General features: G+C 45.5%; 1 protein-coding gene across 1 annotated transcript in view; it reads right to left on the reverse strand.

Annotated features, from left to right (window-relative positions):
* FBXO9 (F-box protein 9) overlaps positions 1 to 24,453 on the reverse strand; it is a 1,636,589-nt gene that overhangs the window by 124,849 nt on the left and 1,487,287 nt on the right. The window lies entirely within an intron of this gene.

Genomic DNA, 24,453 nt, shown 5'->3' on the forward strand with positions numbered 1-24,453 from the left:
AGCCCCCCAAATGGGAAGCTATTACATGGTGTGGAACACCTCCAGTAAAAAGTAAATACCCCTGCCATAAAATATGGCCAAAAAACAGATAGTTAGAAAGTAGAGAAAGGTCCAGGGGGCTGGAGGGAGTGAAACCAGGACTGCAACAGTGAATACACTCGAACATCTACATTTATGGTAAGTGTACACAACTGTACTATGTTCTTCGTGTTTCACTGTTACAGTCATCGCACTTGGGTTGATTCCCAAAGCTGAGGAAGGGTGGAGGCAGTCAAGAAGTTTTAGGGCTGGCTAGCAGGCCTTGTAAGACTGCTGTAGCAAATCCAGATCTGGATTTAGAAAAGATAGGCAAGTGGTAGTGCTTGGTGAAGGTATGTACAAAACTCCAGGTTGCAGCTTCCAGGGTGTTCCTGGTAGGGACTCCCCTGAGAAATGCTGTAGAGGTTGAGGTAGCTCTAGTGGAATGAGTTCCGATCCTCTGTGGGGTAAGTTTTCCATGGTGTTTGTAGCAGAAATGGATGCAGTGTGCTATCCACTTGGAAATGATTTGCTTTGAAATGGCCTTGCCCTCTGCCCCTGTAGCAAAACTGAACTAGCAGCTGGTCAGATTTTCTGAAGGGTTTTGCCCTGTCATGGTAGAACCTAAGCTATCTGTGCACATCCAAGGAGTGCAGGATCCTTTCCTCTTTATTCTGAGGATTAGGAAAAAAGGTCAGCAAATAAATGGATTGGTTTAAAGCCACACTGGATACCAGTTTTGGTATAAATGATGGATTAGTCCTAACAGAAACCCTGTGAGCGTGGAAGATAATGAAGGGTTCCACAGACATTAGTGCCTGTAACTCGGACACTCTTCTTACTGAAGTTATGGCTAGAAGTAAGTCTGTTTTCCAAGAGAGGAATTTTAAGTCTGATGAAGCAGCAGGTTCAAAAGGGGGAAGCGTGAGCTTCTCCAGTACAAAGTTAAGGTCCCAGCCTGGGGTGGGAGCTCTCCTAGGGGGGCCTTAAATTGTTAGCTCCTCTCAGGAACAATTGATGAAGGGGTGAGAAAAGAGAGGAGGCTCAGTATTATAATGAGCTGAGACGGCAGAGGCATGAATCTTAATGGATGAGAAGGACAGGCCTCTGTGGAGCAGCTCTGCTAGGTAATCCAGGATTTGACACAACGTGAGCATGTCTGTGTCCTTTCATTGAGACTGACACCAGGAACAATATCCTTTCCACTTTTCAGAATAAGATTTCCTAGTACTAGGCCTTCTGGCTTCAAGGATGACATCCAACACCTTTCTGCTGTGGGTTGCAGGTGGTGTATTCAGGGGATAGGTCAGGCTGCAAGGTTTGCAGCTGTGGATGCATAATCTGTTCCTCCTGCTGGACAGCAGGGGGGGGTCTGATATAGGTGCCAGGGTGGCACTGCCATCAGACTGTGGAGGAGTGTGTACCAGTGCTGACGTGACCAGTCTGGGTCAATAAGGATTGTCCTTGGCCTGTCCTGTTTGATCTTGAGTAGTACTTTTGAGAGGAGGGGCAGAGGAGGAAAGGCATAAATTGAGAGGCTTTTTCATGAAAAGGATAGGGCATCCACCTTCCACGCTCTGCTGTGAGGATTTCTGGTGCAAAATTTGCTCAATTGATGGTTTTGGGGGGAGGCAAAGAGGTCCACCTCTGGTGTTCCCCACCTCTGGGTTAGAAGTTTGAAGGAGTTGGTTTCCAGTTTCCACTCATGTGGGTCCAGTAGATTTCTCCTTAAGTTATCTGCCAGTGAATTTTATTTTCCTGGCAGGAAATGACCTTGCAGGTGCACTTGGTTGCTCAAGGCTGTGTTCCACAGGGCCATGGCTTACCTGCAGACTGGGTAGGAATGAGTTCCCCTCTGCTTGTTTATGTACCACATGACTGTGGTGTTGTCTGTCTTTATCAGGAGCTGTCCTGGAAGGATAAGGAACATGAAAGCTGTCAGAGCATTCTGTACAGCTAGCATCTCTTTTTAATTGATATGCAGGGAGATATGTCTTGGGTACCATTTGCCTGCCATGTGAGCCCCCCATGCATAGTCTGATGCGTCTGTTGTCAGGGTTTGGGCAGCGGGGGGTTGAGTAAAAGGAAGTCCCTTGTTGTGGTTGCATGCCTCTTCCCACCACAGGAGCTCTATCCTTAGACAAGGTATGATAGGGATCACTGTTTCCAGGTCCTGAGAATGCTGGCACCAGAGTCTTTTTAAGTACCACTGAAGTTTACTCATATGTAGTCTTGCATACGGAATTAACAGAATGCATGAGGCCATGAACCCTAGGGCTTGAAGTATTTTCCTTGCAGATAGCTGGGTTTTGGTTGCCATTAGTTTGAAGTAGTTTGTCAAATAGATCTGTTTTTCTGGAGTGAGGAATGCCATCTGGAAAGTTGTGTTCAAGCTTGCTCCCAGGAATACAATTGTTTGGCTGGGTACCAGTTGTGATTTCTTTTCGTTGATGGTGTACCTCAGAGAAGTTAGGAGTCTCTACAAATGCCAGGTGCTGAAGCAGCAATTGCTGACTGTCCACCTGAATCAGGCAATCATCCAAATATGGGCAGATTTGAATACTTCTCTGCCTGCAGAATGCAATGTCTGGGGCCAGGCACTTTGTGAATACTCTCGGCGCAGTAGATAAGCCAAAAGGAAGTGCAGAGAACGGATACTGACTACAGGCTGCCTTGAAACGTAGATATTTCCTGCAAGACTCCCTTATGGGGATGTGCAGATAATCTTCTTTTAAGTCTAGGGTGACTAACTAGGCATCCTTGGCTAACATAGGAAGGAGCTGTTGCAGTGTAATCATTTTGAATTTTGGGACCACCAGAAAGGTGTTGAGAATAGAAAGATCCAGGATAGGGCACCAAGAGCCCTCTTTTCCGGGCACCAGGAACAGTCTGGAGTAAAAATCCTGTCCCCTTTGTTCTACAGGAACAGGTTGAATAGCTCTGATATTGAGAAGGGAAAGTACTTGTTTTTGAGCCTCTGCCCACTGGTTTGGAGGAGGGTCTGGCAGCCTGCCTGGGCTTGGCAGAGAATGGAAGTAGAATCTGTATCCCTGGGATACAGTGTTTAGAACCCATCGGTCCTGAGTAATGGACATCCAGTTTTTTGCATGAAGTGCGAGTTTTCCTCCTAGGGGTGCAAGTACTTGGGCATGGCTGGGAATGATAACTGAAAAGTCATTGTGAACTTTTTCCATAGGGGGGTGGGTTACCACTCCCTGTTTTTGAGGTGGGAGCACTCCATTGTTTAGATCTCTGCATACCCTGAGACTGAAGTCTTGGTGGTCTGTTTCCCCTGGGTTTGGACTGAGAAGGCCTGGGAGGGGGCTGGAAAAGTACAGTTGTGTACACTTACCATAAATGTAGATGTTAGAGTGTATTCACTGCTGCAGTCATTACATTTGGATAATCTGCTGGCAGGTTGCCCTCAGTCGGACTGATAAACAAAGTCTTGGGTTCTGCGTTGGCTGCTGTCCCTTCTTCCATGACGTCAGGTCATCAGGGGTATAGAACATGCAGCCGATGACATTACATCAGTTTTTCTTGCCCCAGATGTCAGGTGCCCCCCAAATGGGGAGCAAATAAAATTAAAAACACAAAAAATATATACCTCCAACCAAAAGCAAATACATCAAAAGGGCTTTTAAGCATCGTAAAAGAAAGTAGAGGTATAGCCAGAGAAAAATAGGGGACTGGAGGGAGGGTAACCAGGACTGCAACAGTGAATACCCTCGAACATCTACATTTATGGTAAGTGTACACAACTGTACTATGTTCTTCGTGTTTCACTGTTGCAGTCATTACATTTGGGTAGATTCTCAAAAATATGGTTGGGTTGAGGGAATTATACAGCATTAGGACCAGCTATAAGGCCCTGCAGGACAGCAGTGGCAAAGCCAGCTCTGGATTCAGAGAAAAGTGGTAAATGATAATGTTTGGTGAAAGTACGAACTGAGGTCCAGGTAGCAGCTTCTAGAATGTCCCTGGTAGGAAAACCTCTGAGAAAGGCTGTTGAGGTAGATACAGCCTTGGCGGAATGGGATCTGATCCCCTGGGGGATAGTTTGTCCATGGTGCTTATAGCAGAAACGAATACAATGGCTTATCCATTTGTAAATGGATTGCTTTGAAATAACCTTTCCCTCTGCCCCTGCAGCAAACGCTACCAGCAGTTGTTCAGATTTTCTTTGAGATTTAGTCCTGTTTAAGTAAAATCTAAGTTGTCTGTGCAGATCCAATGAATGCAGAATCCGCTCCCCCTTATTCTGTAGACTGGGAAAGAAAGTTGGCAAATGAATAGTCTGATTAAGAGCCACAGTGGCTATCACCTTAGGCATAAAGGATGGGTTGGCCATGAGAGATACCTTGTACATATGAAAAATGATGAAAGGCTTCACTGCCATAAGAGCCTGTAATTCGGAAATCCTTCTAGCTGAACTGACTGCTTAATAGAAAGCTGTTCTCCAGGACAGAAATTTTAAGTCTGCAGTAGCAGCTGGCTCGAAAGGAGGGAGCGTTGAGTTTCTCCAATACAAAATTAAGGTCCCAGGCAGGGGTTGGAGCTCTCCTGGGTGGTCTTAAGTTTTTGGCCCCTCTGAGATACTGCTTTAGCAGAGGATGAGAGAAGAGGGGGAGGTTCTGTGTTGTAATGAGCTGAAATGGCTGAGGCATGGATTTTTATGGAAGAAAAGGACAGGCCCTTGTGAAGCATCTCAGTTAAGTATTGCAAAATCTGAGGAATGTTGGGCACTGCTGTGTTTATCCCTTGAGATTGATTCCAGGCACAGAATCTTTTCCATTTGTCAGCATAAGATTTTCTAGTACTAGGTCTTCTCGCCTCCAAAATGACATCCATCACAGGTTTGCTGAGGGATGCTAAGGGTGAATTTAGGTGATTAGCCATGCTGCAAGATTCAAAGTTTGGAGCGGAGTGTGCAGAGTCTGGTTGTTCTTCTGAGACAGTAAAAGTAAAGTGTCTGAGGCAGGTGCCAAGGTGGAAGGTGTGACACACTGCGCAGAAGTGGGTACCAGTGTTGGCGAGGCCAGTCTGGAGCAATCAAAATCATTTTTGGTTTGTCCTGTTTGACTTTTAGTAGAACTCTGGAGAGCAGAGGCAGAGGGGGAAAAGCATAGACTGATAGGTTTTTCCAGCTGAAGGACAGAACATCCACTTTCCAGGTTTTTTTTGTGATGAGTTCTTGTGCAAAATTTGTCCAACTGATTGTTCTGGGGTAAGGCAAAAAGATCTATGTCTGGGCTCCCCCATTTGCGTGTCAACATGTTGAAAATCCATGGTTCCAGTTTCCATTCGTGTGGGTCCATGAGATTTCTGCTTAGTTCGTCTGCCAGAGTATTCAGCTTTCCTGGCAGGAATTGGGCTTGATGTTGTACTTGATAGCTCAAGGACGTGTTCTACAATGCCATGGATAGTCTGCAGAGGGGGTAGGAGAGTGTACCCCCCTGCTTGTTTATGTACCACATAACCGTGGTGTTGTCAGTCTATCAGTAATTGTCCTGGATGAAGGTAGTCCTTGAAGGCTGTCAGTGTATTCTGTACAGCTAGCATTTCTTTTTGATTTATGTGAAGGTGCATTTGATTTGGGCTCCATTTTCCCTGAATGCACTTCTTTGCCAGATGAGCACCCCATGCATAGTCTGATGTGTCTGTAGTTAGGGTTTGGGCAGCAGAGGGTGGTGTGAATGGCAGTCCCTTGTTCTGGTGGCAGGCCTCTGCCCACTATAGGAAATCGAGGCGTAGGCAAGGTATGATAGGAATCATTGTTTCCAGGCTGTGACAATGCTGACTCCAAAGACTTTTTAAATACCACTGAAGTTTCCTCAAATGCAGTCTTGCACATGGAATTAGAAGAATGCTGGAGGCCATGAACCCCAAGGCTTGCAGTATTTGCCTTGCAGAAAGCAGGGCTTTTGTGGCCACCTGCTTTAAGTAAGTCACCAAATGAATTTGCGTCTCTGGCATAAGGAAAGCCATCTGGGCAGTTGTATTCAAGCTTGCACTCAGGAATGTAATTTTTTGAGAAGGTACCAGTTGTGATTTCTTTTCATTTATAGTATACCCTAGACAAGTTAGAACCCTTTTACAAACGCCAGATGCTTTGAAGAATATCCTTGTTTTCTGCCTGAATTAGACAATGGTCCAGGTATGGATATATTTGAATACTTCTTTGCCTGCAAAATGCAATTACTGGAGCCAGGCACTTTGTAAACACCCTGGGTACAGTTGAAAAGCCAAAGGGCAGTGCAGAGAACTGGTAATGCAAGTAGCCTGCTTTGAAGCGGAGGTATCTTCTACAAGATTCCCTGATTGGGATATGCAGGTAAGCCTCTTTTAAATCTAGAGTTGCCAATCAGGCATCTTTGCCTAGCATAGGCAGTAACTGGTGAAGAGTCAGCATCTTGAATTTTGGAATGTCCAGAAAGGTGTTTAGAGTAGATGAGTCCAGAATTGAATGCCATGATTTGTCTTTTCTGGGTACCAGGAAAAGTCTTGAATATAAACCTTGTCCCTTTTCCTCTTCTGGTACTAGTTGAATAGCCCCGATGCTCATGAGAGAAAGTACTTGTTTCTGGGCCTCTGCCCACTGATTTGGGAGCAGGTCTGGCCATCCGTTTGGAATTGGGAACATGTAGAAATGAAATCTGTATCCCTGGGCTACTATATTTAAAATCCATTTGTCCTGGGTTAGAAGTTGCCAGTTTTTTGCATGAAGCACCAGTTTTCCCCCCAAAGGGGTGGCTAAAAGGTACGTGCTTGGTAAATGTAAAGAGACTGCTTACCACAGGGAGGTGTCTTGTTTCCAGATTTGGAAGAGGAGGCACCCCATAGCTTTGTCCTGAAAGTCCCTTAGGACTGAAACCTGGTGCCTTTGGAATGTCTGGGTTTGACTTGAGTGGCTCTCGAAGGAACTGGAAAGGACCAGTTCTTAGTAGGCCAGTGCCTACTAAATCTTGGAGGTTGCACTTGTAAGAAATCTTTCACAGTTTGCATAGATTTAGTTTTATCTTCCATCTTTTTTAGAACTTCTTCAGCCTTATTACCAAAGAGACGGTCCTATTGTAAAGGAGCATCCAACAATTTTGCTTTAATAAGATCAGGCAGAGTTTGCTCTTTGAGCCAAGCATGCCTTCTTAGCACAGACCCAGTTACAGCAGCCCTGCAAGAGGCCTCCAAAGAATCAAAACCACATTGCAAAGCATGTTTTCCAACTTGTTCAGCTGAAAGCAATGGATCCTGTAAATCTTTATTTTCCACACAGTCATTAATCAACTTCATTTTCTGTTTAAGCAGTCCCGTGATATGCTGCTGATATTTTAGCATATGAAATTGACAGTTTAAAGCCCTGATTGCCAAGGCTGCAGAAGTGTAGACCTTCTTACCCCATCTATCCAGCGCCCTGGAATCTCTATCAGAAGGGGTAGGATTTTTAGCAGTAGAAGCCTTAATGCCTTGAGAAATGGTTTCAGGATCCGCAACAAGATTTTTGAAAAGGAATTTGTGGGAGTGAGGAACCCAATAGTATCTGTCTGGCTTACAAGGAGCCGGAGGCAGAGAATCAGGAGCCATACTAGATTCTGAAAAAAAAACATCATCAACAATGTCTACAACAGGAGGTATAGCCAAAGGCCTATGCTGAAATCCCTAAGTCTCTTTTTAGACTCAGAAAAATCCTCACTTTCCCAGTGGAAATGTTACCTTAAGGTATGTAAAGTTTCCACAAAAGAAAAATCCTCAGGGGGAGAAGCAGAAGGAATGGAATCTTCTGCATCAGTGTCCTCATAAGTAGGTATAGGCAATTCCTGATCATTAGAAGAGTCAGATGTAATAGAATCCTGTTCAGAAGATTCATAGTCAATAGCTTGTCTAGGCCTCTTAGAAGGGGGGGGGGGGGTTGGCTACCCCTGATCAGAGTAATTAAATCTTCAGCCATTTTGATCATTTGTTTTTAGGCACAGGGGCCTGCACATGTGGCCTAGGCATCAGTTTTTTAGACATAGGTCGAGATTTTGGCCTTAGTTTTGAAGATGGCATCGGTCTAATATACAAATCTGTAGGCCTAAAAACACCCTCAGAAGCTGGTGCCTGCACAGCGGCTCCGGACCCATCCAAGGAAGAGACATCCGCGGGTTCCATAACTGAAGCATCTCGCTGCATACCAGACTCTGAATGGGTCTCAGTAGTGGCCTGCGAATCAGAAGTAGCGGGTATCAGGGGCTGCGAAAGCGCCTCACTGAGTACCTACCGGCGAACTGGCGAATGGCTTAGGAGAAGCATCGTCTGCAGTTTTGGACCTCAATGGCCTGTATCTGTCTTTTTCTTTGTGTTTTTTAGGTATTCCGGTAGTTGGATTGATAACCGACTACATTTCTGGATAATTAAAGCATGAGCCAAAATATTTAGAAGCAAAAATGTACCGATGTTTGATAGTGCATTGATTAAATAAAGCACAGAACCGACAGCAAGGTACGTCGTGGTGAGGGCCTAGGCAAGGAATACAGTAGGTTCATAGGTTAGTAATAGGCTAACTGCCCTTGTGAGCTATTATAAGCCTAGCCAATTATCCCTTGTGAGAGTCAAATCCTGCACCTTGTGTTTGTAAGGCAAACATCTTAACCATTAGGCCATCCTCCCAACCTTCAATTTTTCCCTTAAGAAAGCTCTACTTTCAACAAATTCAGTCTATTCGCTTTATCATAAGCCTAGCACTTGCTCCTAAAACCTTTCTTTTAAGTGAAGCACCCTTAAACTAACGTAAGCACTACATCCACCTACAACCCGTGCTAATACCAACTTCCCTTCAAAGTCCTCTCTCTGACCCAGTTACACATCACCCCCTTATACTATTCTGGCATGTCGAGTGGTATATTACTGGCGCCCTCCAGTTCAGCTGGTTAATCTGGGAATCCTGAGACAATGTTACAATTGTCTCATGTACACAGACAACCCTCTCCTCCTCCCAACAAACACAAACACATGTGAGAGATGCACCTATATAGCCAAACTGGAGGTTGAACTCTCTCAACACAGGACTAGCAAGACCAGACAGGAGGAGAAGGTAACCACACACACAACAAACCCAGTCACACATAAACCAACCACAACTGCAAACCAAACACATAATAACGCGAAGACATACTCGGAGGCTCTAATAAAAAACTTACCGAAACAACAGAGGCTCCCAAAGCAGACATCCAAGAAAACACCACCTCAAAACTCTGCACATGCAACACATAGTACACAAAGTCAGTGTGCCAAACGATCACAGCCCTTAAGGAGAAACACCATGCCTGATACACTAGTAATAGGTGACTCTATAGTCAGACACACTGACGTCCCGCTTACCAGGCTGAAAGTACAGTTTTGTACCTACCATAAATGTAGATGTTAGAGTGCTAATACAGCTGCAGTCATAACAGATGGGTTCTCCTGCCATCAGGCGGGTCCTCGGTCGGCCGAATTCCAAAGTCTAGGTCCGGCGTCGGCTCTCGTCGCCTCCTCCCCGACGTCAGTGCGACAGGGGCACAAAAGAACCAGCCGACGCCATTTTCTTCAGTCTTTCTTGCCCCAGATGTCAGGTGCCCCCAGAAGGAAGGCAATACATAAAATTATGCAATAATGCAATGAAATATAATCAAAAAACAGTAGTTGCAAGCAAATACACCATAAAAGACAACCCCTAGAGGGGAAGGAGGGAGGGAAACCTGGACTGCAGCTGTATTAGCACTCGAACATCTACATTTATGGTAGGTACAAAACTGTACTATGTTCATCGTGCATACAGCTGCAGTCATAACAGATGAGTAGAATCCCAAAGGTAAGAAAGGGGTGGTAGGCACTAGGTGGAACTAGGAGGAGCCAAAATGCCCTGCAAGACTGCAGTGGCAAAGCCTGCTCTAGATTTGGAGTATAATGGTAGGTTGTAGTGCTTGGAGAAGGTATGCACAGAACTCCAAGTGGCTGCTTCCAAAATATCCTTGGTAGGTACTCCTCTGAGGAAGGCTGCAGAGGTGGCTGTGGCCCTGGTGGAATGGGTTCTAATGCCTGTAGGTACAGTTTTGCCATGAAAAGAATAGCAAAAGCGTATGCAGTGTGCTATCCATTTTGAGATTGTCTGTTTGGAAATTGGCTTTCCTTGAACTCCTACATAGGCCACAAAGAGCTGTTCTGCTTTTCTGAAAGGCTTTGTTCTGTCCAAATAGTAACGCAGTTGTCTGTGGATGTCCAAGGAATGTAGTAATCTCTCCCCCTTGTTTTGAGGATTAGGATAAAAAGTAGGTAAATGTATGGCCTGATTTAAAGCTACCCTGGATACCACTTTAGGCATAAAGGACGGGTTGGTTCGTAAGGAAACTCTGTCCTGATGGAAGATGATAAAGGCTGGACAGCCATGAGAGCCTGTAGTTCTGAAACTCTACGAGCTGAAGTGATAGCCAGAAGGAAAGCTGTTTTCCAGGACAAATATTGCAAATCTGATGAGGCAGCTGGCTCAAAAGGAGGCAAGGTCAGTTTTTCCAGAATGAAATTAAGATCCCAAGCAGGTATTGGTTGTTTCCTTGGAGGTCTTAACTTCTTAGCCCTCTGAGGAACTGTCTTAAGAGAGGGTGAGAGAATAAAGGTGGATCAGTGTTGTATTCTGCAGAAATGGCTGAGGCATGGATTTTGATGGAGGAGAACGAAAGTCCACTGCTTAGCAGTTCAGCCAAATATTGTAGTATTTGAGGTAAATTCAGTTTTCCAGGGTCCTGGCCCTTTTTCTCATTCCAGACGCAAAAACGTTTCCATTTTGCGGAGTAAGCTTTTCTAGTTGATGGCCTTCTGGCCTCCAAAATGACTTCCTGCATCTCCTTGGAGAGTAGGGCCTGCTGTGATGCTAAGGAATCTTCCATGCGGCTAGATTGAGTGTTTTTAGCTGACTGTGAAGAGTTTTGAAGCTGTGCTGAGTCAGAAGAAGAGGCATTAGAGGCAGGGTCCATGGTGGGGAATGCGTCAGGCTCCTCAGGAGTGGTACCAGTGTTGCCTTGGCCAGTCCGGAGCAATGAGGATCATTTTTGGTCTGTCTGCTCTGGTCTTCAATAGGACTTTGGGCAGCAGAGGAAGAGGCGGGAAGGCATAAACTGTCATTGATGTCCAACTGAAAGAGAGAGCATCCACTCTCCAGGCCTTTGGATGGGAGATCCTTGAGCAGAATTTAGTCAATTGATGATTTTTGTGGGAGGCAAAGAGATCTATGTCTGGCCTTCCCCATTCTTGGATTATTTCTGTAAAAACTCTTGGATGCAACTTCCATTCGTGTGGATCTGTCATATTCCTGCTTAGGTTGCTTGCCAGCGTGTTTTCCTTGCCTGGCAAGTACTGTGCTTGTAGTTCCATTTGTAAGTCCATGGCCATGTTCCAAAGTGACATGGCCAGTCTGCATAGGGGGTAAGAATGTGTTCCTCCCTGCTTGTTTATGTACCACATAACTGTGGTGTTGTCCGTTCTTATCAATAGTTGACCTGGTTGTAGGAGGTCCTTGAAAGCTATAATAGCATTTATTACTGCTAGCATTTCTTTTTGATTGATGTGAAGGTGCTTTTCTTTTTGGGACCATTTGCCCTGAATGCACCGTCTGTCATGTGCCCCAGGCATAGTCCGAGGCGTCTGTTGTGATGACTTGATTTGCTTGAGGCTTGCTGAATGGAAGACCTGTGTTTGTTTGACATGCTTGAGCCCATGACAGAAATTCCTTTTGCAGACATGGAATTAGTGGTATTATTGTTTCCAAACTGTGGCTGTGTTGAGACCATATGTTTTTTAGGTACCATTGTAGTTTTCTCATATGCAGCTTTGCACATGGGATTAGTAAGATGCAAGATGCCATGAATCCCAGAGCCTGCAGGATTTTCCTTGCAGTCAGCCTGGTGCAATTTGCCAGTGTTCTGAAGTATTGAATTAGTTGCCCTGCTTCTCTGGCGTGAGGTAGGCCATCTGGGTGTTTGTGTCCAAATTGGCACCCAGGAAAATTATCTTCCGAGAGGGTATTAGCCTTGATTTCTCTTTGTTGACTGTGTATCCCAGAGAGTTTAATAACATTATTACATAAGCCACATGTTTCAGAAGAATGTGCTTGCTGTCCACTTGGATCAGGCAGTCGTCCAAATAAGGGTATATTTGTATCCCTTGAAGTCTGCAGTAGGCAATTACTGATGCCAGGCATTTCGTGAATACTCTGGGCGCAGTAGATAAGCCAAAGGGCAATGCAGAGAATTGATAATGGGTTGAACCTGCAAGAAATCAGAGGTATCTTCTGCAATTTTGTCTGATTGGGACATGCAGGTATGCCTCCTTGAGGTCCAATGTTACCAGCCAAGACTCCTTGCCCAGCATGGGAAGAAGTTGCTGTAGAGTGAGCATCTTGAATTTTGGTGCAGTAGGAATGTGTTTAGGATGGAAAGATCCAAAATAGGTCTCCAATCTTTTCCTTCCTTGGCACCAGAAATAGCCTGGAATAAAACCTTGACCTTGTTCGTGTAGGTACCTCTTGAATAGCTTTCATGTTTATGAGATCTGAAATTTGCCTTTGTGCCTCTGCCCTTTGATTGTGTGGCAGGTTTGGCATGCCTCTCATTTTGGAAGGGTATGAAAATGGAATTTGTAGCCTCTGTTTATAATGTCCAGGATCCATTTGTCCTTTGTGACAACATGCCAATTTTTTGAAAATAGTGCCAGCTTTCCTCCTAAGGGGGCTGCCATTTGAGACCTGGTTGGCATGCAAAGGGGAAAGTCATTGGGTTTGCTTTCTGAAAGATTGCGAGTTGTCCTCACCACCTCTTTGTGTAGGAGCTTGCCATTGTCTGCCTCTATATGATCCTTGTGATTGTCCTCTGCCCCTCGGGTGCCTGTATTTGCCTCTTTGGGGTCTGTCTGTGGCAGGAAAGGACCAGTTTTTGAAAGGCCAATTTCTACTAAAACGTGGGGGTTGAACCTGCAGAAATTCTTTCACAGTTTGCATTGATTTAGCCTTTTCCTCCATTTTCCGTAATACTTCTTCAGCATTAGCCCCAAATAGTACATCCTTTTGAAGAGGGGCATCTAGTAATTTAGCTTTGACATGATCAGGCAAGGCTTGTTCCTTGAGCCAGGCATGCCTACGTATGACTGAGCCTGTAACAGCATCTCTACATGAGGCCTCTAGAGCATCAAAACCACATTGTAAGGTATGTTTACCCACTTGTTTTGCACTATGCATCAAATCCTGCAACTCCTTCAAGTCTGGTTGTTCAGGTTGTGACATTTTACTTTTCAATTGTGATAACAAAAACTGTTGGTATTTTAGCATATGAAACTGACAGTTTAAGGCCCTCATGGATAAGGTAGCCGAGGTGTATACCTTTTTTCCCCACCTTTCTAAGGATCTGGAATCTCTCTCTCGGAAGGCAATGGATTTTTGGCAATGGAGGCCTTAACTCCCTTGGGCCCTTGTGAGATGGTTTCTAGGTCAGCAGCATGGCTTTTGTATAGAAATTGGTGTGAATCAGGAACCCTGTAGTACCTGTCAGGCTTAACTGGAACTGGAGGTAGAGAGTCCGGGTTAAGGCAGGCCTCCGAGTAAACATCATCTAGGATGTCCAAGACAGGAGGTATAGCCAGAGGCCTGTGCTGGGGTAACAAAAGAAATTCCCTGAGCCTTTTCTTGGAATCTGAATAATCCTGGCCTTCCCAGTGGAAGTGCTCCTTAAGGTATGCAAAGTTTCCCCAAATGAGTAATCCTCAGGGGGGGGGGGATACAGAAGGAATAGACTCCTCAAGGCCAGAGTCTTCAAAAGGGGAGTAAGACTGTTCCTGATCATCAGAGTGTTCTGAAATAATGGAGCACTGATCAGAGGAGGGGGAATCTTCCTCCGCTCTGGGCCTTTTGCCTGGAGGTGGCTGAGAACCTCTGATTACAGTAATTAAATCCTGAGCCATTTTAAGCATCTGTTTCTTAGGCATGGGGCCTGGAGATGGGCCCTGTGTAGCTGGTCTCTTAGAGTGCATGGATGCTTTAGACCTGGTGAAAGCCTTGATGGAGAAAGAAGAGGAAGGTCTGAAGACACCTTGAGTGGAGGTGGACCTGTCCACATTCTGTGTTTCAACGCCGAGAGTGGCGTCGGTATCTGTAGTCGGGGTGTGGGCCGAGGAGCCTGCGACCTCGGGTACAGGAGACACCGCCAAAGATGTGTCGTCGGTAATCAGGGGCTGCGTAGGCACCTCGCTGAGAACCGGACCACGTGGAGTCGGCTTTGGCGTGGTGTCGGTAGAGGCCGCGGACCTCGAGTGTCGGTCCTTGTCTTTGCGTTTTTTAGACAAAACCGGAGTCGGAGTATCCGACGACATAGTATAGTTAAATGCTTTCCCAAAAAAAAGCTGGGCGAACTCCGCCCGACGCTTAATAGTGCGCTTGTTGAATGTAGCACAAAAGCGACAGACCGAGATGTCGTGGTCTGGGCCTAAGCAAGGAATACAGAGGGAATGGAAATCCTTATGCGGTATTTGATTCCCACAAGAAATACAATTATTAACTTTGTCTGACATCGGTCTGAGGCAAGAAAAGTTTCCCCAACGGGGTACTTAGCTTTTAAGAAGACTTCAGTTTCCAAATTTTCATAATCTCAGGAGCTGGCAGACCGGCACTTGCGAACTGCTTCTGCTTCGGGCACCGCACGGCAAGAAAGACTGGAGAAAATGGCGTCGGCTGGTTCTTTTGTGCCCCTGTCGCACTGACGTCGGGGAGGAGGCGACGACAGCCGACGCCGGACCTAGACTTTGGAATTCGGCCGACCGAGGACCCGCCTGACGGCAGGAGAACCCATCTGTTATGACTGCACCTGTATGCACGATGAACATCAAGGAGAGGGTAACGGTGAGCTGCCTGTCGGGAGCTAGGATCCGCCACACAACACAAGCACTCAGGTCACTCCAAAGCAAGTACAAATATGACTCCGTCATTGTCCATGCCGGCGTGAATGACCTGAGACGTACCTCCTTGGACTACATGAAAAGAGACATAGAGGAGCTCTCTGATTATGGAGCCCAGGCCGGTACGACCCTGACCAGCATCTTGCCCTCACCAAGAATGATGCCACAATACAAGGACAAGATGATCAGCTTTAATAATTGGCTCAATTACTAGTGTCATTCTAGGGGGATCCAATGTCTGTCTGCTTGGACATGCTGGACAAGCCACGCTGCTTCGCAAGGGATGGCTTGCACCTGTCACCACTGGGCTTCCGGATATTGGCTAAGGCTCTTGCCACCCCCATAGTGCCTTTTTTAGGCAAGGCTCAAAAGACAAACCCACCACCTTAGAAAACAATAAAGGAAAAAAACTAAGGGTAATGCTGCTCAACGCCAGAAGTCTAAATCTCAAGATGCAGGCTCTCGAAGCACTCCTCAGTATGGAGAGCATCGATGTCTGTGCAGTAACTGAAACCTGGTTCAAGGCTCCTGAGAGCACCCCAGCCCTACCAGGTTATACCTCGTATCATGCATTTCTGCCCCAAAACCTGGGCCGAACCACAAAAGGAAGGGGAGTGTCCATATTCATTACAGACACCCACACCTCCAGGTTAGTGGCAACGCAGGAAGCATTGGAGACCATCCATGTGCAACTAACCGTAGGCAAAACTGCTATACAACTAGACCACCCTCACAATCTCAGGAACTCCATTCAGCCTTCCTGAAGACACTGGAGGATATAAATCTCTCACCAAATACCATCATATTGGGAGACTTCAACTACCCAAACATAGACTGGGTGCATTACTCAAGCCCCAACACCCTAGCCCAAAGGTTCCTGGAATTCATCAACTCAAATGCGATGGAACAACTAGTCACCTCCCCCACAAGGGGAAATAATATACTTGACCTGATCATCACAAACATGGGGACAAAATGCTCAACACCGGAAGTATACCCCTCACTAGTGAGATCAGACCATAAACTAATAACCCTAGATATTCATATACCACCTCCACCCCCCAGCACAAAAGACCACAGTGAGAAATTTCTCAAAAGCCGACTTTACACTCCTTAGGACTGAAATGGTATCCTTCAAGCCCCCTGGGCCAGTGGAAACCACATCCCACACTGCTGAATCCTTCACAAATGCTTTCTACGGGCATCTCCAAGAATGCATGGATCATGCAATCCCAAATAAAACCAAGACCCTTTCCACCAAAGGCAGGCATCCTATCTGGTGGACCCTAGCCATGAACAAACTTTATAACAAGAGAAGGAAGCTACTGCAAGACAGAGCAAAATCCCATAAAGGGAAGGCATCCCTGATCAGCACTAGCAAAAAACTACGTTCACTAATAAAATCATCAAAGGCCAACTTCAAAAGAAAAATCGCTAAGGACACTAAAGATAATCACAAGGCCTTCTTCAGTTATGTTACAAACCTGGGCGGAAACCCTCAGATATGCGCAGAGTTAGTTCATAACGGCAAAAAATACACTGAACCCACAGGTATTACCAACATACTGGCAGACAGGTTCAGTGCAAATTTGTCCCCTCCCTCTCCCCCAAAAGACGAAATAAATATCTCAGCTGAATGCAAACTCCCTGAAATCTCAGATGTCCAGGTGAGAGCTGCCCTCAGCAAAGCAAAAAATACAGCATCCATGGGACCTGACGGTGTCCCGGGTTGTGTGCTACGTGAACTCCTAGAGGAACTAAACCCGCACATAAGAACGCTGTTTAATCTTAGCCTTGCTACAGGATACGTCCCTGAACACTGGCGTACAGCTACAGTGGTCCCACTCCACAAAGGTGGCACCTCTACAGACCCTGGAAACTACCGCCCCATAAGCTTGACCAGCCTGGTCTGCAAAGCTATGGAAAGGATCATTATGGAAATCATAAACAAAGACATCGGGGACCTACAGACAATTGATCCTACCCAGTTCGGCTTTGTAAAGGGCAGATCCTGTCTTTTAAACCTGGTGAACTTTTTTGAAACAGTCACTAGAGCCATCGATGAAGGCAAAGCAGTTCACACAGCCTACCTGGATCTGGCAAAAGCCTTCGACACAATACCCCACTCAGGTATCATAGACAAGCTCAACAGCTTAAATGTAAACCGGTTTGTCACAAGATGGGTTGCAAACTGGCTAAAGGACAGAACCCACAAAGTCAGAATAGCTGGAGCTATGTCAGACTCTAAGCCAGTCACAAGTGGAGTCCCACAGGGCTCTGTCTTGGGACCCCTGTTGTTCGGGATTTATTTCTCAGATGTGCAGGCAAACATAGGGGGGTTGTGGCTGACAAAGTTCGCAGACGACTGCAAACTAGGTGCCATAGTCGACACACCAGCTGACACATGCATCCTTCAGAAGGGCCTCACAGAAACAGACGACTGGTGCCAGAGTCATGGCCTTAAACTAAATGCCAAAAAATGTATAGTCATCCTCTTTGGAAAAAACAAAGTATCCACAAATTAACACATAGGTGGCAATCCATTAAGTACGGAAAAAGTAATCAGAGACCTGGGGACCCAAGTTGACAGTGACCTCTCATTTGACACCCACGTCGCCAAAGTGGTTAGAAAGACCTTCTACCTTGCCCACCTTATCATGAAGGGATTCACATCCAGATCAAAGGATGTCATTGTACCCTTATATTCCTCCCTTATCAGGTCTATGATTGAGTACAATGCCCCATTTGGTATGCACCTCACCCGGCACCTGCAGCAGCTGGAGAGACCCCAAATGTACCTTACCAAGAGGATCAAGGGTCTCCAGCATATGCTGCCAGACTGAAAAAGCTCCAGCTCTATTCAGTAGCATACCGCCTGCTCAGAGGTGATCTGTGCCTTACGTACAAGGCCATGTCCAATTCAGAATTAATGGACATACTCCACATCAAAAAATCCAAATCCATCAGAGCCACAAGAGCTAAAGATCTAAACCTCAGCACAAATATGAGTAGGACATGCTGGAGGGACAGATTCATAACCCAGAGGCTTCCTGCACTCTGGAACAGGATACCTGTCCATGTTAGGCAGAGCCCCTCACTGACTCTCTTCAAGAGAAATCTGGACGAATGGATGGGTAATCGTAGGTTTACCCCGGGGGTCATCTCTGTGTCATTGCTAGATAGAGGCACAGTAAACTATATTTAATTTAAATTGTACACTTTTGTATCATTACATGGGGTGGCGAAAGCCACATACACTTTGGCTAGGCTTATAAATGCCCTAGGGCAGATAGCTTAGTACTCTACTATGAAACTATGAAATGGAAATCCTTATGAGGTATTTGCTTTCCACAAGTAATGCAATTATTAACTTTTACTGACCTTGGTAAGGAGCAAGAAAAAGTTTCCCCAACGGGGTACTTAGCTTTTTAGTTGAAGACTTTGCATCTGAAATTCGAAAAAGAAAATTTCAGGAGTCGGCCGACCGGCACTTGCGAACTGCTTCTGCTTCGGGCACCGCGTGGCAAGAAATACTGATGTAATGGCGTCGGCTGCATGTTTTATACCCCTGACGACCTGACATCATGGAAGAAGGGACAGCAACCGACGCAGGACACAAGACTTTGTTAATCAGGCCGACTGAGGGCAACCTGCCAGCAGATTACCCAAATGCAATGACTGCAACAGTGAAACATGAAGAACATGGACCAATTTTTAGAAGGCCAATGCCTACTGAATCTAGGTGGCTGCACCTGTAAGAAATATTTAACAGTCTGCATAGATTTATCTTTTTAAGAACTTCTTCTGCTTTTGTGCCAAACAATCTTGATTTAATGGAGCATCTAGCAATTTTGATTTGACATGGTTTGGCAAGATTTGTTCCTTTAGCTAAGCGTGCCTTCTCAGTACAGACCCAGTGACAGCAGTCCTGCAAGCTGCTTCTAAGGCATCAATCCCACACTGCAAAGTATGTTTACTAATTTGGTTTGCAGAATGCATTAACTCTTGTGAATCTTTATTTTCTGCACAATCTGGAAGTAACAACATTTTTTCTTTAATTAGTTCCATAATATGTTGCTGGCACTTCAACATGTGAAACTGGCAATTCAAAGCCCTGATGGCAAGAGTTGCCGAGGTATATACATTCTTACCCTATATGTCTATAGCTCTAGAATCTCTGTCCGAAGGGGTAGGGTTTTTGGCTGTAGTAGCCTTAATGCCTTTAGGTCCCTGGGAAATGGTCTCTGGATCCGATTCTTAAAGAGAAATTTGTGAGAGTCAGGTACTTAGGTTCAGAGGTTCATACTAGGCTATCTGCCCTAGGGCATTTATAAGCCTAGCCAGAATGTGTTTGGCTTTCGCCACCCATTTTAAATTTATTTTGCTATGCCCTTTTTCAAGGTTAGTATACTGTGCCTCTGTCTAACAGTGACACAGAAGTGATACCCGGGGTAAACCTATGATCTCCCATCCACTCATCAAGATTCCTCTTGAAGAGAGTCAATGAGGGACTCTGCCTAACCTGGACTGGGATTTTATTCCAGAGTGAAGGGAGCCTCTGGGTTATGAATCTGTCCCTCCAGCATGTCCTATTTATTTCAGTGCTGAGGTTCAAGTCTCTGAGCCAGCTCGATGGGATTTGGATTTTCTGAGGTGCAGCATGTCCATTAATTTCGGGTTGGACATGGCTTTATATGTCAGGCACAGATCGCCTCTGAACAGGCGGTATGCCACTGAGTAGAGCTGGAGTTTCTTTAACCGGGCAGCATATGGCATCTGTTTGAGCCCTTTGATCCTCTTGGTGAGGTACTTTTGGGGTCTTTCCAGTTGCTGCAGGTGTCTGGTATGGTACATCCCAAAAGGGACATTATACTTAATCATGGGCCTGATGAGGGATGAGTAAAGAGGCACGATGACCTCCCCTGATCTAGATGTGAATCCCTTCATGATTAGGTGGGCTATATAAAATGTTTTTCTAACCACTTTGGCCACGTGGTTGTCAAATGAGAGATTGCTATCAACTTGGGTCCCCAGGTCCCTAATTACTTCTTCTGTACTTAATGGATTACCACCTATGTGGTAATTTGTGGGCAGTACCTGTGTAGTACCTGTCAGGTTTTCTACGAGCTGGTAGTAAGGTGTCAGGAGTAAGACTAGATTCCATGAAGACATCATCCACAATATCCAGAACAGGGGGTATAGCTAGAGGCCTGTGCTGGGGCAAGTCTAAAAATTTTCTGAGTCTCTTTTTGGACTGAGGATAGTCTTGGCATTCCCAACAGAAATGCTCTCTTAAGGTATGCAAGGTTTCATCAAAAGAAAAATCTTCTGGAGGGGAGGCAGAAGGAATGGAATCCTCTGCATCAGAATCCTCATAGGTAGATAAGGGTATGTCCTAGTAATCAAAGGGATCTGAGTCATCGGACTCAAGGTCTGTAGAATCAGAAGGAAAATCCATTCTTTGTCTTTTAGCGAGGGAAGGCTGGCTTCCCCTGATTTGAGTAATAAGGTCTTCAGCCATTTTAAGCATTTGTTTCTGTGGCATGTGAGCTTGAGCATGCGCTTTGGTCGTTGGTTTTCTAGGCGTAGTGCGAACTCTGGTCTTGAGAAACTCAGTAGTTTTAGTAAAAAATGAAGTAGTCGGTTTAATACAAACATCGGAAGGTCAGAATACACCCTCTGAAGCCAGTGCTTGCAAAGCGGCTCCGAACCCATCCAAGGTAGAGACATCTGCAGGTCCCAAAGTCGAAGAAGCATCTTGCGGCATACTGAACTCCGAATGGGTCTCAGCAGAGGCCTGCAAATCTGTAGAAGTGGGTATCAGGGGCTGCAAAGGCGCCTGAGTACCAGCGGACTAGCGACTAGTTTAACGGAAGCGTTGGCAGGTTTGGACCTATGTGGTCTGTCTCTGTCTTTATCCTTAAGTTTTTTCGGAAGATCGGTAGTTGGATGGCTTATCGAAGCTATTTCGGAATACGGAGAATTAGAGCGAAAGAATTTAGTGAAAAAGACAGCCCAATGACGAATAGTTCGGGCACTAAACAAGGCACAAAACCAGCAGCGAGGGACATCGTGGTCTGATCCTAAACAGGTGATGTAATAAGAATGAAAATCTCTGTGAGGTATTTGCTTTCCACAGGCAAGACAATTGTTAACTTTTTCTGACATCGGTTAGAGCAAGAAAAAAGGATCCCCAACGGGGTACTTAGCTTTAGAAGACTTCAGGCTTGAAACTCGAAAAAACGAAAATTTCAGGTTGCGGCCGGTCGGCACTTCTGAATTGCTTCTGCTTTGGGCTCCTATGCAGCAAGAAAAGCTGATGTAATTGCATCGGCTGCATGTTTTATACCCCTGATGACCTAATGTCATGGAAGAGGCGACAGCATCCGACGCAGAAATCCCAAGACTCTGGTATTTGGGCAGACTGAGGGCTACCTGCAGACAGATAACCCAAGTGTGATGACTGCAACAGTGAAACACAAAGAACATCGTTCCATGCGAGTTGTTCATCTCGCCTTCATTCTTACTGATGGGTTCAGAGTCGATCCTCGGCTCCGACTTGGCCAACTGCAACAGCTCAAGGTCTTCAACAAGCTTGCGGCCTACTTCCTGTCCCATGATACACTGGTGTCCCCAGATCTTGTTTGCTGCTAGCTAAATAAATTAGACACAGTTCTATGCTCATAGATATCAGAACATATTAGACAAAGGCAAAGTAGATTTTGTTATCCCAACTTCTCTGTCCCCAAGAAAGGATGGGGGTTGCAGGGAGGGACATAAGAATGAAGGCAAGATGAACAACTCACATGGAACATTATGGTGAGTACATAATTTCTTTATGTGAAGTTGTTCTATCTCGCCATTCATTCTTACTGATGGGTTAGTGTCCCAAGTATCATCTTTCTCGGGTGGCTCACGGGAGTATATTCCTCAAGATAGTGGAACCAAAGGCAGCCCTGTCCCTGGAGGCCCTATCTACTTTGTAATGATAACCAAATGTATGTGGTCTTGACCATGTTGCTGCAGCGCAAATGGTATCTATAGGCAGCTTGGCGAAAAAGGCTGATGAAGTGGACACAGATGTGGTTGAGTGGGCCATTTTCTTTTGTTGGAACGGTGTATGAACTGAATCATAAGTGAAGGAAATGCAATCTGACAACCATTTTGATAATGTTTTCACTACTGGAGCTCCTTTGTTAGTGTCTGAAAAAAGAGACAAAAAGCTGTTGTGATTTTCTGAAATTTTTTGTCCTGTCCAGATAAAATCTAAGCTGTCTGTGTATATCCAGCTTGTATAACGTCTTCCAATCTGTTGGTACAGTTGGGAAAAAATACAGGCAATTCAATAGATTGAATGAGATTTGGCTATGACAGACTTTAGGTAGAAAGGAAGGATTGGTTCTGAGGAAGACTTTGTCTTTATGAAAAATGAAATACAGGGGTTTGACAGATAAAGCCTGTAGTTCTGAAACCCTCCTTGCAGAAGTGATGGCCACCACAAAAATGTTTTTCCATGACAAAAAAAGAAGTTATGTTCTTACCATAACGTTCCATCTGAGTAGTAGACTTCATTCTTCTGCACATATGGGTATACTGATCCAAGCTGGCAAACCTTTTCAAGCATCAGCTCCGAGCTCCAAGCTCCTCCCTTACCTATATAACATCACTTCCTCCTATCTAGCCCCAGATCGAGTTTGCTGACACTAAGTGGCAACATAACCACAATCCTAAACAGGAAAAACCTGAAGAGTGAGGGGGATGGAGGGAGGGAAGGTGCAGAAGAATGAAGTCTACTACTCAGATGGAACGTTATGGTAAAAACATAACCTCTTTATCTGAAGTAGTTGACTTCATTCATTCTGCACATATGGGACAGAGTCCCCAGCTACTAGTATTCCTGGGAGGCCCTTATGGAAGGATATTTCTGAACACCGCAAAGCCAAAGGATGCTCTCCCTCTAGAAATAAGATCCAATTTATAATGAGAGATGAATGTGTGCAAATTGGCCCAAGTCGCTGCCACACAGATATTGTCTAACGAAACTCTTGACCAGAAAGCTGCAGAAGTGGCCATTGCTCTAGTGGAATAAGCCTTCAATACACCAGGAGGAGATGAACCTTTGTCCTTATAAACCTGTGCAATACAGAGTGTGATCCACCTTGCTAAGGACACTTTCGAAACTGCTTTGCCCAAAAATGGTTTTGAAAAAGAGACAAACAATTGATCTGTTTTCCAGAAGGGTTTAGTCCTATGGAAGTAAAAATGAAGCTGTCTATGGACATCCAATAAATGAAGCTTACGTTCACCTCTATTTTGGAAATTTGGGAAGAAGACTGGCAAATTTATAGACTAATTAATATTGGCTGCTGAGGACACCTTGGGAAGAAAGGAAGGGTTCATACGCAGCGAAACCCTATCCTTGTGGAAAACCAAATAGGGGGGCAAGGAGGATAAGCCCTGCAACTCTGAAACTCTCTTGGCTGACGTGATGGCGACCAAGAAGGCTGTCTTCCATGACAAAAACGTCATCGGAATGGAACCGGCTGGCTCGAAGGGGGGAGAGGTCAAAGCCTGAAGGACTAAAGTCAGATCCCAGGGGGGCATTGTTTCTTTAACTGGTGGTCGCAATAAAAAGGTGCCCTTCAGGAAAGCTTTACACAATTTGGTAGAAGCCAGAACAACCTTATTTTCACCCACATGAAAATTAGAGATGGCAGCCAGCTGAACCTTGATGGTAGATGCACTTGTGTCTGATCGGAAAAGATCGGCCAGAAAATCCAGTATGACCGGAACAGGGGCTGTAAATGGGTTCAGATTGTGCTGAGAGGCCCAAATGCAAAAACGTTTCCACTTGCTATTGTAGAGTTTCCTAGTGGAGGGTTTAAGCAAAAGGACAACCCATATGTTATGACTGCAGTTGCATTCTTGAAGGACATCTACCAGAATATTCTTAACAGGGGACGAAAGTCCGGGAGTCCTGATGATCATGGGAACTGGAGCAGCCACGCCGTCAGCTTGAGACTGTCTGGGGTGGGCAGGGGCAAGCCCGACGGGTGAGAAATCAGATCCAGGCATGGATCTAGAGTCCATGGAGGAGCCAACAGGTGAGACCATAGGAAGGGAAACCACACTTGACATGGCCAGAAGGGAGCTATGAGAATGATTTTGCATGGTAGCCGGCAAGCTCTCTGAAGGAACTTGGGAATAAGAGGTAATGAGGGATAAGCATACAGTATCTCGGGAGGCCAAGCATGGACTAGAGCATCCCTGGGGACATCCCCAGGAGAGGGGATCAGAGCGAAGAAGTTGCTGCGCTTCACGTTGGAAGGAGATGCAAAGAGATTGCAGCAAGGTTGACCCCAAACACGGAAGATCTTCTCCGCCACTGATTGTTTCAGAGACCACTCGTAAGGAGACTGTCTGCTAGAATGTTCAAGCGTCCCGGGATGTGCGTTGCTATGAGAAACCGGCTGGTGGATACGG

This window comes from Protopterus annectens, chromosome 2.part2 (genome assembly GCF_019279795.1).
Source record: "Protopterus annectens isolate FY-2018-M chromosome 2.part2, PAN1.0, whole genome shotgun sequence".
Lineage (NCBI taxonomy): Eukaryota > Metazoa > Chordata > Ceratodontiformes > Protopteridae > Protopterus > Protopterus annectens.